Source organism: Cebus imitator, unplaced genomic scaffold, assembly GCF_001604975.1.
Source record: "Cebus imitator isolate Cc_AM_T3 unplaced genomic scaffold, Cebus_imitator-1.0 Scaffold31, whole genome shotgun sequence".
NCBI lineage: Eukaryota > Metazoa > Chordata > Mammalia > Primates > Cebidae > Cebus > Cebus imitator.
Window position 1 is genome coordinate 2,997,844 of NW_016107346.1, and position 11,515 is coordinate 3,009,358.

The following is an 11,515-nucleotide window of genomic DNA, read 5'->3' on the forward strand; positions in this document are numbered from 1 at the left end:
TCCCATAACTGTGTAATTACTGGTTCACTTGCATTTTAATTTCCATAGGGTAAAGACACACTAATGTGCATTTATAGCTTGAAAGGCTATTATAGAAATCTGATGTTTATTGGAAAATTAAAATGTGCCAGTCCAGTGTGAAAGGAAAGTAAAGCCGTTTTCAAACATGCAAAGCTTCAGAAAGCTTATTTCTCTTGTGCATGTTTTTTTTAAAGTTACTAAAGAATATAATTTAATAAAATATTTTGTTTGGCTGAAAGAGAAATACTTGGCATGTAAGAAACTGCAAATTTAGCCAATAGAGTAATGAATTTAAATCCCAGAATCATAGCTCAGCAGCAGACATACAAGGCAATAAATTCGAGTTAGAAAAGGAACTTAGTGAGCTACCAGAGATAGTCTCTAAGAAGAGAGTCACTTACCTATGCTAAGTGATATGATGAAAAACCATGATGATCTAAAAATAAAATGGCCAGTATATATCTTAGTTAACAAGGTAAATGAAAGGTAATAAGAGAATTCAAGAAAAACCACAATGTTGAATAATGAGCTATGATCTTCATGTGAAACAAACTAAACTGAAGCACAATTCTGACAAATTGATGGAATAGAGGAAATGAGAATTTATTTGTGCTTAATATTCAGAACGTTCTTCTTTAAGTAGCACAGATTGAGAGTGGGAGATAGTGCTTCCAAAGGGTTCAATCACACTGCTTGGTTGTACAATGAAGTTGCCAAACTCATAATATTTCAAATGTTGTCACATGTTTTACATATCTAGAGATCTAAAACAAGACAAGAAAATTAAATTTATTGAAGTGATAGAACAGAATAAAAAGGTTATGAACCTTAACAATTTAAAAGTAGTGCTATAGCTTGACAAAAGTTTGGAGGCATAGTGGGAGAGATGGAGAGAAGTGAGGGGAATATTAGTTTCTACACCTTGCATAGCTGGAATTCCAAGGATATTTTCTAATATTAGTGTAAGAAAAGAAGAGTAGGTATAGTTTTCAAAATAATAAAGAAGACTAATGGGAAACCTAAAAATACATATTTAATGAGATTTGTAAGATAGAACGCGTAGTACAAGATGTTAAATTCTTCATCTTTTTGGCAGGAAATTAACAGATACTGTTTAAAATTGCCAGACAAAAAATTTGATTTATTAGCATATTATCTAGATCTTCGCTGTCTAATATGACAGCCACTAGCCACATGTGGCTATCGAACACTTGAAATGTAGCTAGTCTGAATTAATATGTGCTATAAGTATAAAATACAGTTAAGAGGTAACATATAATTTCAAATATTCATTTTTTCATGTAGACTGCATATGAAATAATTACATTGTGGATAAATGGCATTACATAAAATGCATCATTAAAATTATTTTCACCTGCTTCTTTTTACTTTTTAAAATGTGGCTACTAGACAGATTCAACGTGGTTCACATTATGTTTCTATTGAACAGCACCGGTTTAGAATTTCCAAACTAATCATCACAAGAACCAAAACCAAAAAATGTTAAACATAGTCCTCTTTGGAAAGTAAGACAGATGTGGGGAGAGAGAAAGATTTTACATTTTTATTTTGTGCCCCTTTTTGTAGTCTGAATTTTTATTGTCAAGTCCATGCATTATTCTTCAAATAAATATCGAATGAAATACACATAAAATACAATGAATAAAGGTTATGACACATTTTTAAAGAGTGTATTAGCTGGGTGAACTGGAAGCAAAAATCAAACGAAATGAGAAGAGTAATTTAGATGACATGCAAAAACAACACACCTATAGGAAAAGAATGAAAGGGAAGTGTAGATAATTGTAACTGGGAAGGGAGATTATAATACATTTTAGATATTAAATTAAATGTATTATAATCTACATTTTAGACACTAAATTTAGATTATAAAATATAGTAATTAACAGTGCATTTATTAAAGTTAAGCTCTAGTTTTAGAAATCATTGGGTAGTTTTCTGCATATTAAATTAAACAGTAATTTTTAATAGCCAGTAGAAGACGGCATTGTGTTGGTTAATGCAGTGTACCTAGCTTTATGCTTAAGTAATACACACGTGCTCCTATTTAACAAAGAGATAAATTTGGCAGTAATTGTTCTCAACTAAAGAAGCTTGTTCTCAACTAAAAGAACCAACAAAGAATTTCAGAATTGAACACCGTTAAATACTATCTCAAATTCAACTCCCTAATTTCACAGAACTGCTGGAAAAGCAACAAAGGCAGGGAAATAATCCAGATTTTTCTAATTACCATTTTTAAAGATTGTATGAAAGTAAATTCACATACAACGTTTAAAATCAAATGTAGAGTCAACATTTCTCAGGAATATTAATTAAAATTAAATAAATATTACTATTAATTGAAAAAAATATTGAGTTCAGTCTTTCATAATGAAGAGCAAATGTTTAGAGGTCACTGGGGAGAAAACTCTGTTCCTTTAAGAATTTGTTCCATCAAAAATGCCTGTAAAATTGTCAGAGGAGCGGACAGAAATGTAACATCCATATGAATGAACTGTCCTTTTGAGTATTTGTTTTTAAATTTGCTCCACTGTGTGATTTTAAAAAGAGAGGACTATATTTCCACTTTCACTTTCAATTGTCTCTAATTTCCCTTTAGATCATCCTTCCTTTAGCCAAAACTTTGTTTTCTATTGGTATTTGCATACAATGACCTTTGCTAATAGGTTAAATTTCCTCAGCCTTTAAGGTATGTGATGGTAAATTTTAATTAAAAATAACTTCTTTTAAAGAACAGATTTTGAAAGAAAAAGATAGGAAAAGATGAAAACGTAGGGAAAAAAGAAAAGGGGAATTGAGGCATTAAGAAACATCATAAGGCTGGGCACAGTGGCTCACTCCTGTAATCCTAGCACTTTGGGAGGCCGAGGTGGGTGGATCACCTGAGATCAGGAGTTCAAGACCAGCCTGGCCATCATGGTGAAATCCCATCTTTAAAAAACAAAAAAGAAAGAAAGAAAGAAGCATTGTGAAATTCAAGGCCTGGCCCTGTGTCGGGAGCCTGTAATCCCAGCACTTTGGGATGCCAAAACTGGGGAATCACTTGAGCCCAGGAGTTTGAGACCAGCCTGGGAAACATAGTGAGACCCTGGTCTGCATAAAAAGTAAAAAAATTAGCTGAGCGTGGTGGGTCATGCTTGTAGTCCCAGCTACTCAGGAGGCTGAGGTGGGATGATCGCTGGAGACATCCTGGGAGACGGAGGGAGGCTCTGACTGAAAAAAAAAAAAAAAAAAAAAAAAAAAAAAAAACAAAACAAAAAAAGAGAAGAAGAAAGAAAAAAAAAAAAAAAAAAAAAAAAAGAATTCAAACAAACAAAAAAAATGGTACAGAATGAGTTGGGCTCAGAGATTATAGCAAATTTTACCTACTCTACGGATTTTGAACTCCAGGTGTCTGGCTAGTGTGAGACCGTGAGGGCGCGGATTGGAATTGTGGTTTCTCATGTCCTTCCACACAAAAACTAGTGTGATTTCAATTGTAGATTGATTTGTGGCTCACGAATAAAAAGATCACAGAAATTGTTTTCATCAAGTACAAGAACTTTGGGTTCTTATCATAGAACATATGTATGTAAAAGCTTTTAGATTTAGAACTAGCTCTGGTAGAGAACAGTGCTTTAAGATATAAAGAGGTTTGCTGACATGTATTTTTATTGACGGATGAGTTTTTTCTGAATATAAATCAGATCTTCTTTTTGACTGCCAAAAATCACATTTAACTCTTCACCCTAAATAGCTCCCAAAATATATTTCAAATTATTTAAAATTCATTTTAAACCAGTAGCAATGAAGGCTTCAGTCAATTTAAAACCACTGCAGTTGATTCCTGCAGCTAAATCACCCATTTAATATCTCTTACTTTTCAGATCATCAAATCCCATAAGATTTGCTATAAGTCTTTTCACTTCCACCCCAAAATGACTTAGGCAGACACACTGTGAATTAAATGATGTTATAACTTGATTTATGTACATCTGGACTTTCAATCCGATGGCTTCCTAGAACTCAATCAATCTTTATGAAGTCCTGGTAATGTACTCCAAAAGAACTGCAATGCAGTGAGTTATAAATGAAGCCTGGAATTTTGGCAATGTTACTAAGTAAGGAGCTGTGCGACCTGGCCCGTGCTTTACAGCTGCTGATGGAGGAGCGATTCCACTTTGGATTCAGCAGCTCCCTGGGTTATGTTTCCTGTCCTTTCAAGTCAACTACCATGACCTGAAATGACTTTTTATTTTTTTCACTGTGCCACTGCTGAGAAAGGTTGAGAAGAGCTTCAGTGTTTAGACTCCTTTAATATTTCTTTTCTAGAGTTAGTTGAAGCGTCTCGAACTTGCTTGTAATTTCACCCTATTAATTTATTTAGATAGCAGCCTCCTTACACCTAATATAACGTAATTCAGTAAGTCTGATCATTATATTATCGTTTCCAATATTAGGGGACTCTCCGCCCTTATAAAGGATTAAACTTTCCTTTTCCATTGACATCAGGCTTGGCCACATGACTTGCTTTGGCCAATGAAATGTGGTCAGAAATGTCAGACGCCGGTTCTGAGCAAAAGCTCTAAGAACCACTCTGGTTTCACATCATTCTCTTCTCACAGCCAGTGGCCTGGTAGGTCCCAGGTAGGGGCTGCTCATTCAGCCCGCGTGGCTCCAGATACAAGAGCCTAAGTCAATCTATGATTGACATGAAAAATGAGCAAGAAAGAAAACTGTTCTTGTAAGCTACTAAGATTTGGAGGTGAGGGTGTCTTTATCTACTGTAGCACAGCACAGCCCAAGCTGACTGATACAATAAGCGTCCTTTATAGAAACTGTAAGAAATGCCTGAACAGGATAAACCAAGAAAACTCAGCAAAGCTTTGACCAATGAGAGTAGTATTTCATTTTGTTAAGATTTGGGACTTCTATACCTCTGTCCTATCATCCTTATGTATTCTTGGGAAAATGTTGGGGACTGGGCAAGCTGCCTTCAGGAATGCTGGATTGCCTATACTTGAAGGCATCTGGTAATCTCCCTTTTCTTGCCAAAATGGAGATAGGTCTGGAAACTTAAAGTCTGAAGACCTCTCTTTTCCCCTCCTTCTTTGAGGTCAGCATTAAATTGGTCACTATAGATTTCTCAGATGAGAATTTGTATCTGGGAAGAGTCTTGGAAGAGCAGGCTGACTCCATTTATTCTGTAGCCTACAGAGATGGGTAGGCATAAAATTCCAAATAGCACAGTGGTCAAGTGCAGAGAAGTATCTATGGTAGACCAGCCTACCACAGTCTGTGTGTAGACAAGTCTAGATGGCATTTCTATTCAAGAGGAATGTAATTTTTGGCAAGTCAGGAATTACCAAAAGAAAAATGAAATATAATTCAAGGAAGACCATCAGGCCATAAATCATCAATGCCTTGGTTCTAAATTCAGTTCCGCCTTTAATAGCTTGCTATATAAACTTTAATGTCCATTTTTACCTCTAAAAATGATGATGCAATGATTGTGTGAGTTTTTCAAACTACCTGAGTTTTAATTCCCGCTAGCTTACTTGTTGTATATCCTTGGGAAGCAACTTACTTTTTCTCTATTTAGTGTCTTTTGTTGGAAAAAGGGGACAATAATAGTACCTGCCTCACAGGGCCATTATAAGATTAAATGATTTAATAGGTTTAAAGTGCTGGAAAACTGCCTTAAGTACTCAATCAACGTAAGCTGGCATTATTAGTGATTTTGCCTATGTTAAAAGGTTGCCTAGACTATCAGGTGCATAGAAAGAAATTTATAAGTTTTATAAAGCATTGTTTTTATTTTTTTTACATTTTTTTTAAGAGACAGAGTCTCACTGTGTCACCCAGTCTGGAGTGCAGTGGTGCAATCATAGCTTACTGCAGCCTCGAATTCCTGGGCTCGAGCAATCCTTTAGCCTTAACCTATCCAGTAGCTGGGACTACAGTTGCACACTATCATGCCAAGCTATTCATTTATTAAAAAAATTTTTTTTAGAGATGGCATCTCGCTGGGTTACCTAGACTGGTCTCAGCTTCTGGCTTCAAGCTATCTTCCTGCCTTAGCCTCCAGAGTAGCTGGGTTTAGAGGTGTGAGTCACCATGCCCAGCTGAGGCATCATTTTTGTTGCTTCTTATTTCTCACTTTGCCCTACGAGGCAACTTATTTTTCTTTGATCGAAACTCTTCAAAGCGTAGCAATAATTGGAGATGGTTAATGGATTAGTTTGAAGAGGCCAGTATCTTCTTGTGTGACCATTGGAATCAGAAGCAATTTGTCTCCACAAATCAGTCTGAAAATGCATGTCCAGTATGGTAAAATATTCTTAATTTGGTTGATCATTTGTGTCAAATTTTAATCCCAAGGTGACTTCCTTTTCACAGCTGGACATCTTTCCAAACCATGAAGTCTGATTTGACTAAACTAACACTAGGATGATAAATCTCATCACAAATAAAAAAGAAAAAAATAAATTTTCCACGCCTAAAGCAATACTTTAAAGAGACTTTGATATTTATTTTCCTTTAGAGTAGCTAATGCTCTTTTTGAAAACTATTTTGAATTTTATGAAAATGTATTGCAATTTTTTTTTTTTTACTTTATAAACTCTATTAGTCTGTTCTCATGCTGCTATGAAGAAATATCCGAGACTGGGTAATTTACAAAGAAAAGAGATTTAATTGACTCGTAGTTCCACGTGGCTGGGGAGGCCTAATTGTAAGGAAGCTTACAATTATGGCAGAAGGAGAAGCAAACTTGTTCTTCTTCACATGGTGGCAGGAGAGAGAAGTGCAGAGTGAAAGGAGGAAAAAAGCCCCTTATAAAACCATCAGATCTTGAGAGAATTCACTCACTATCATTACAACAGCATGAAGGGACTGCCTCCGTAATCTAATCACCTCCCACGAGGTCTCTCCTCCAACGTGTGGGGATTGCAATTCGGATTACAATTCAAGATGAGATTTGAGTGGGGACACAGAGCCAGGCAATATAACAAACTTCAAGAACTATTCCCAAATAGTTGTCATTTCTTTCCCAAAAGATAACTGTGGAATAATTCTACCAAATGTTACAGAAATCAGATGTATTCTGAGGAGTTTTTTAACATCCTCTATTTTCAGAGACCTCTGTTCCAGTGAATATATTTATCTTCTCTGCATGTGGATGTCTTTTCGGATCAGCTTAGTAATGTCAGAGATCTATCGAATCCTTGCAACCTTCAAATGAAAATGCCACGTTGGCCATAGCGTTGGCCTGGAACACAAAAATTGAACACTTCAGTTCAATGATAAGTGGTGGAGCTCAGACAAGAGAGACAAAGAAATGACACTTGCCATCTTTTGGAGAATTCAGAAGTTAGGGGTATGTTTTTGTCCTGTGCTCTTTCTGGCAAATATTTTCCCCCATGCGTCATCTTGTCTTTTGCTGGTATTACACATAGCAACAGCACCACCTACTGTCTATTCTGTTGGTTTGCTGTCATGACGATTTTGGTAAAGACCCATGTACAGATAATAGGGAGAATGTATTTCACAGTTTCACTTTTTTCATCCTACCCTTGTTATCTTAATGAGCATCTTTGTTGTATAGCAGTTTTATGGTTAGCTCAAAAGCTCACCACTGTTAAAAAGATGTTTAAAAATAAGCCATTTCTTAGTTCCTAAACTCTCTCTTCTTTAAAATAACAAGGTGCATAAGTACCATAGATAACAAATTTTTATCAGTTTTCCTGTTACAGTAGAGGGTGAATAAGTGATTCATCTTGGGAGCAACATAAAGTTAACTTTAATAACACAAGCTAACTAACTAACTAACCAACCTAATTGTTTTATTTTCTTAATCTCAAGTATTGTTTCTCTTTTCAGGAATAGATATGATAGAGTTATGAGTTGATGTTAACTTCTTTTTTAAATGCAACTACAAGTTGTACTTGGTATTTGTGTACAATAGAATCTTGGGAGAGTTTTATGAATGTGGTATTTATTTAAAGATCCTTATTGGAGAAAGCATGGAAATTCTGTTTTATTCCTACTTTTGCTGAACTGTGAAATTGACTGGATGCAATATGAGTCAAGACTGTTTTGAAGTTGGGTGTAATGATGTTCAGACCCAGAATAGCTTCTAAAGAAATAATTAAAGTGAGTACTAGTAGTCTTACCCACAACTTCCTGATGCTTGGCTACGTAAATCAATGACTCACACACAATAAGGGATGTTAAATGTTTGAAAAACAAGGGAAGAGAAGATGGAGTTAGTACAGAGACTATCAAATCACAGCACATGAAGTCCAGACTCAAAGCAGAGCCTAGGACAGGGATCCCTGTGTGTGTGATGTACTGAGGAAGCACTCTTCAGGGTGAGTCCCCAGGGGGATTAAGGGGGATGGGGAAGGATTGCAAGAATGTGGTCTCAGGTAGGTCTAGCCTCAGGGAGATCCCATGATGGGGTGAGGGGAAGCTCTAAAGCATAAGCCCTATCATAGATTTATGTCCCCATATCACTCAGTCATTGACTGTAAGTTTGTCCCTGGTTGTGTAGAGGGAAGATATAACTTTCCTGGCAAGACATCCCTTCTACACTGAAAGTAGCCCTCTGGGGGTTACTTGGGGGTTCCAAGCAGCTGGAAGCTATTTGGCATCTAACCTTCACAGCAACTGAGTGATGGGCTTATTGAATGCCTAGGAACTGAGGGTAGACTTCAGACGAGGGTACAAGTGGAAAGAACCCAGGCTGTTGCTGATGAGCTACAAGAAGGCATTAAATGCAAAGGACATAGGAAAGGACTGATGGGAGAGACAACTAATTTTTATTCTTTCCAACCCATGGACAAAGCAGGGGTTAGGGGAACCGACCCCCTGGATAGTCTAAAACCTGTGTATGACTTTAGGCTCCCTCAGAACTTAACTACTAATAGTCTGCTGTTGATTAGAAGCCTTACTAATAACACAAACAGTTGATTGACAAGTATTTTCTATGTTATGTGTATTATCTACTGTAGTCTTACAATAAAGTAAGCTAGAGAAAGGAAAATGTTGTTTAAAAAATCCTAAGGAAAATAAAATACATTTACTATCCATTAAGTGGTACTGGGTCATTATAAAGGCCTTAATTCTCATCATCTTCACACTGAATAGGATGAAGAGGACAAAGAAGAGGAGGAATAGATCTTGCTCTATCTGGGATGGCAGAGGAGGAAGAGATGAAGGAGATGAAAGGGGAAGCAGAAGAGGCAGTCACGCTCAGTAGAACCTTCATTTAAAAAGTATGGATAGAAGTGGATCTGCACAGTTCAAACCCATGTTGTTCAAGGGTCCACTGTGTATTATCAGTCAGTTAGATTTAAAATGAAATTTTGAAGCTACATGTATAATTCATTGCAAGCTTATTTCTAACTTAACCAGACTAGTTAGAGATGGAATCCCTTACCCCAGAGATTAATTAAAATTTTTTCCTGCCAAAGGATCATGAACAGGTGCCCAACCATTTCTTTTGCTGATAGCTCTGGACCAAGTTTAATCCTAGGCTAGGAAGCAAGACAACATAGAAGAATGACTCTTGGGTCTAGAATCACATAACTTATTTCACCCTTGGCTAGCTCAATTTAAAACGGACATAAGAAAACTGTATTAATCAGTGTCCCAACATAAACCAAATGATATTCTCACAATAGGATAATTCCAACAAGTTTTGTTAACAAAGGGGTTGTTTACAAAAGTGTGGGTATGAGGGATCACAATAGAGGGTGAAGCTGGTTGCAGGCAAAATGAGGCAGGAAGTGAGTGGTTCCCAGAATGCAGAAGGAGAGACTCCTGTAGAGCTGGCTGCCTTGCAAGGAGTGGTGACATTCAGTAGAGGGACAGAGCCAGCCCAGGATAATCTGTCTCTTCTCTCCCTCCAATTTTTTGGGGATCCCAGTTGACCCAGAGCAAACAAAGTCAGAGGGCACAGCAGTTCCACCAATGCAGCCAGCATAGGTCTGACTTCTGGGGAGGAGAGCAGGATGAGAGAGGAAGAGAGAAGATCTTTATCTTGAGGGCAATTGGAAGATGTAAGGCACGATTACCAACGTGTCACCAGATCCAAACTTCAATCATGGGCACCAAGGCATTTTGTAATCCATAGAGGGCTATTGATATATGGGATAGTGGTGACTTGGCTGTTGTTTATTAGTATTCTTGCCAAGCCCCTTCTGATTTAGGAAGCTGTTGTTTAATAGGAGATTCTGTGGAACTAAAAATAATAAGCACTTGCCATCAACACTTGAGAGCGTTGGCTTGAACATCTTTAGAACTTTCCTCAATTACGAGCCACATTTTTCCAACTTTTTCAGTATCTATTGATTCTTTGTTTTCAAAAATGAGAAAATTAGTGTAGAAAACATGCCTTTATCTCCAGAGTTTAGGAGATGACATTTTAAAATTTTATATTTATAATCTATTTGACAATCATAATGTCAATAGCAATTTCATCTTAGTTTCATGCTTAAATGCATTCAAGATTTAATATCTATCATTTTATTTAAATTTCTATTCCTGACTTCTTCGTGTTTATTCAACTCTAAATTGACTGAACTTAATCCTCAGGAATTTCTTTTTTTCCAAAAAGAACTCATAGGCGTGACAGCTTATATACTTGAAAAATTTGTTTTATCTTTACATGTGAAGGGAAATTTAGGTAGTATAAAATTCTTAGTCACACTTTTTTCTTCTCAGTAGTTTATAAATATTAGTCTAATCTTTTGGTACTTATTATTTCTGGAGGGAGGCAGAAGCTAGCTTTTTCCCCATGTATATCACTTCCTTTTTCTGTCTATGATTCCCGTATAATCTTTTTATCCTTGAACCTCTGTAATTTCACCAGGATATATGTTGGTGTCTGTATTAGCTCATTTTCATGCTGCTAATAAAGACATACTTGAAACTGGATAATTTATAAAGGAAAGAGGTTTAATGGACTCACAGTTCCATAAGGCTGGGAGGTCTCAAAATCATGAAGGAAGGCAAAGGTACATTTTACATGGTGGCAGACAACAGAGCTTCTGCAGGGGGACTTTTTGTAAAATCATCAGATCTTTTGAGGCTTATGCACTACCATGAGAACAGTATGGGGGAACTGCCCCCATGATTCAATTATCTTCACCTGCCCCCCACCCTTGACACGTGAGGATTATTACAATTCAAGGTGGGATTTGGGTGGGGACAGAGCCAAATCATATCAGTGTCCCTGGGTGGCAGACTGATGTCCCCTCTCCCCAAAGATAGCCACATCTTAATCCCTAAAACCTCTGCATCTGTAACGTTACATGGAAAAGGGACTTAGTAGATGCAGTTAAGGATCCTGAAATAGTGAGACTGTCTTAGATTAATCTAGGATGTGTAATCACAGTGGCCTTAAAAAAAAACCAAAAAACAAAAAACAAGAGATGAGAGCAGGATCAGGGAGAAATATGAAGATGCTACATTGCTGGCTTTGAAG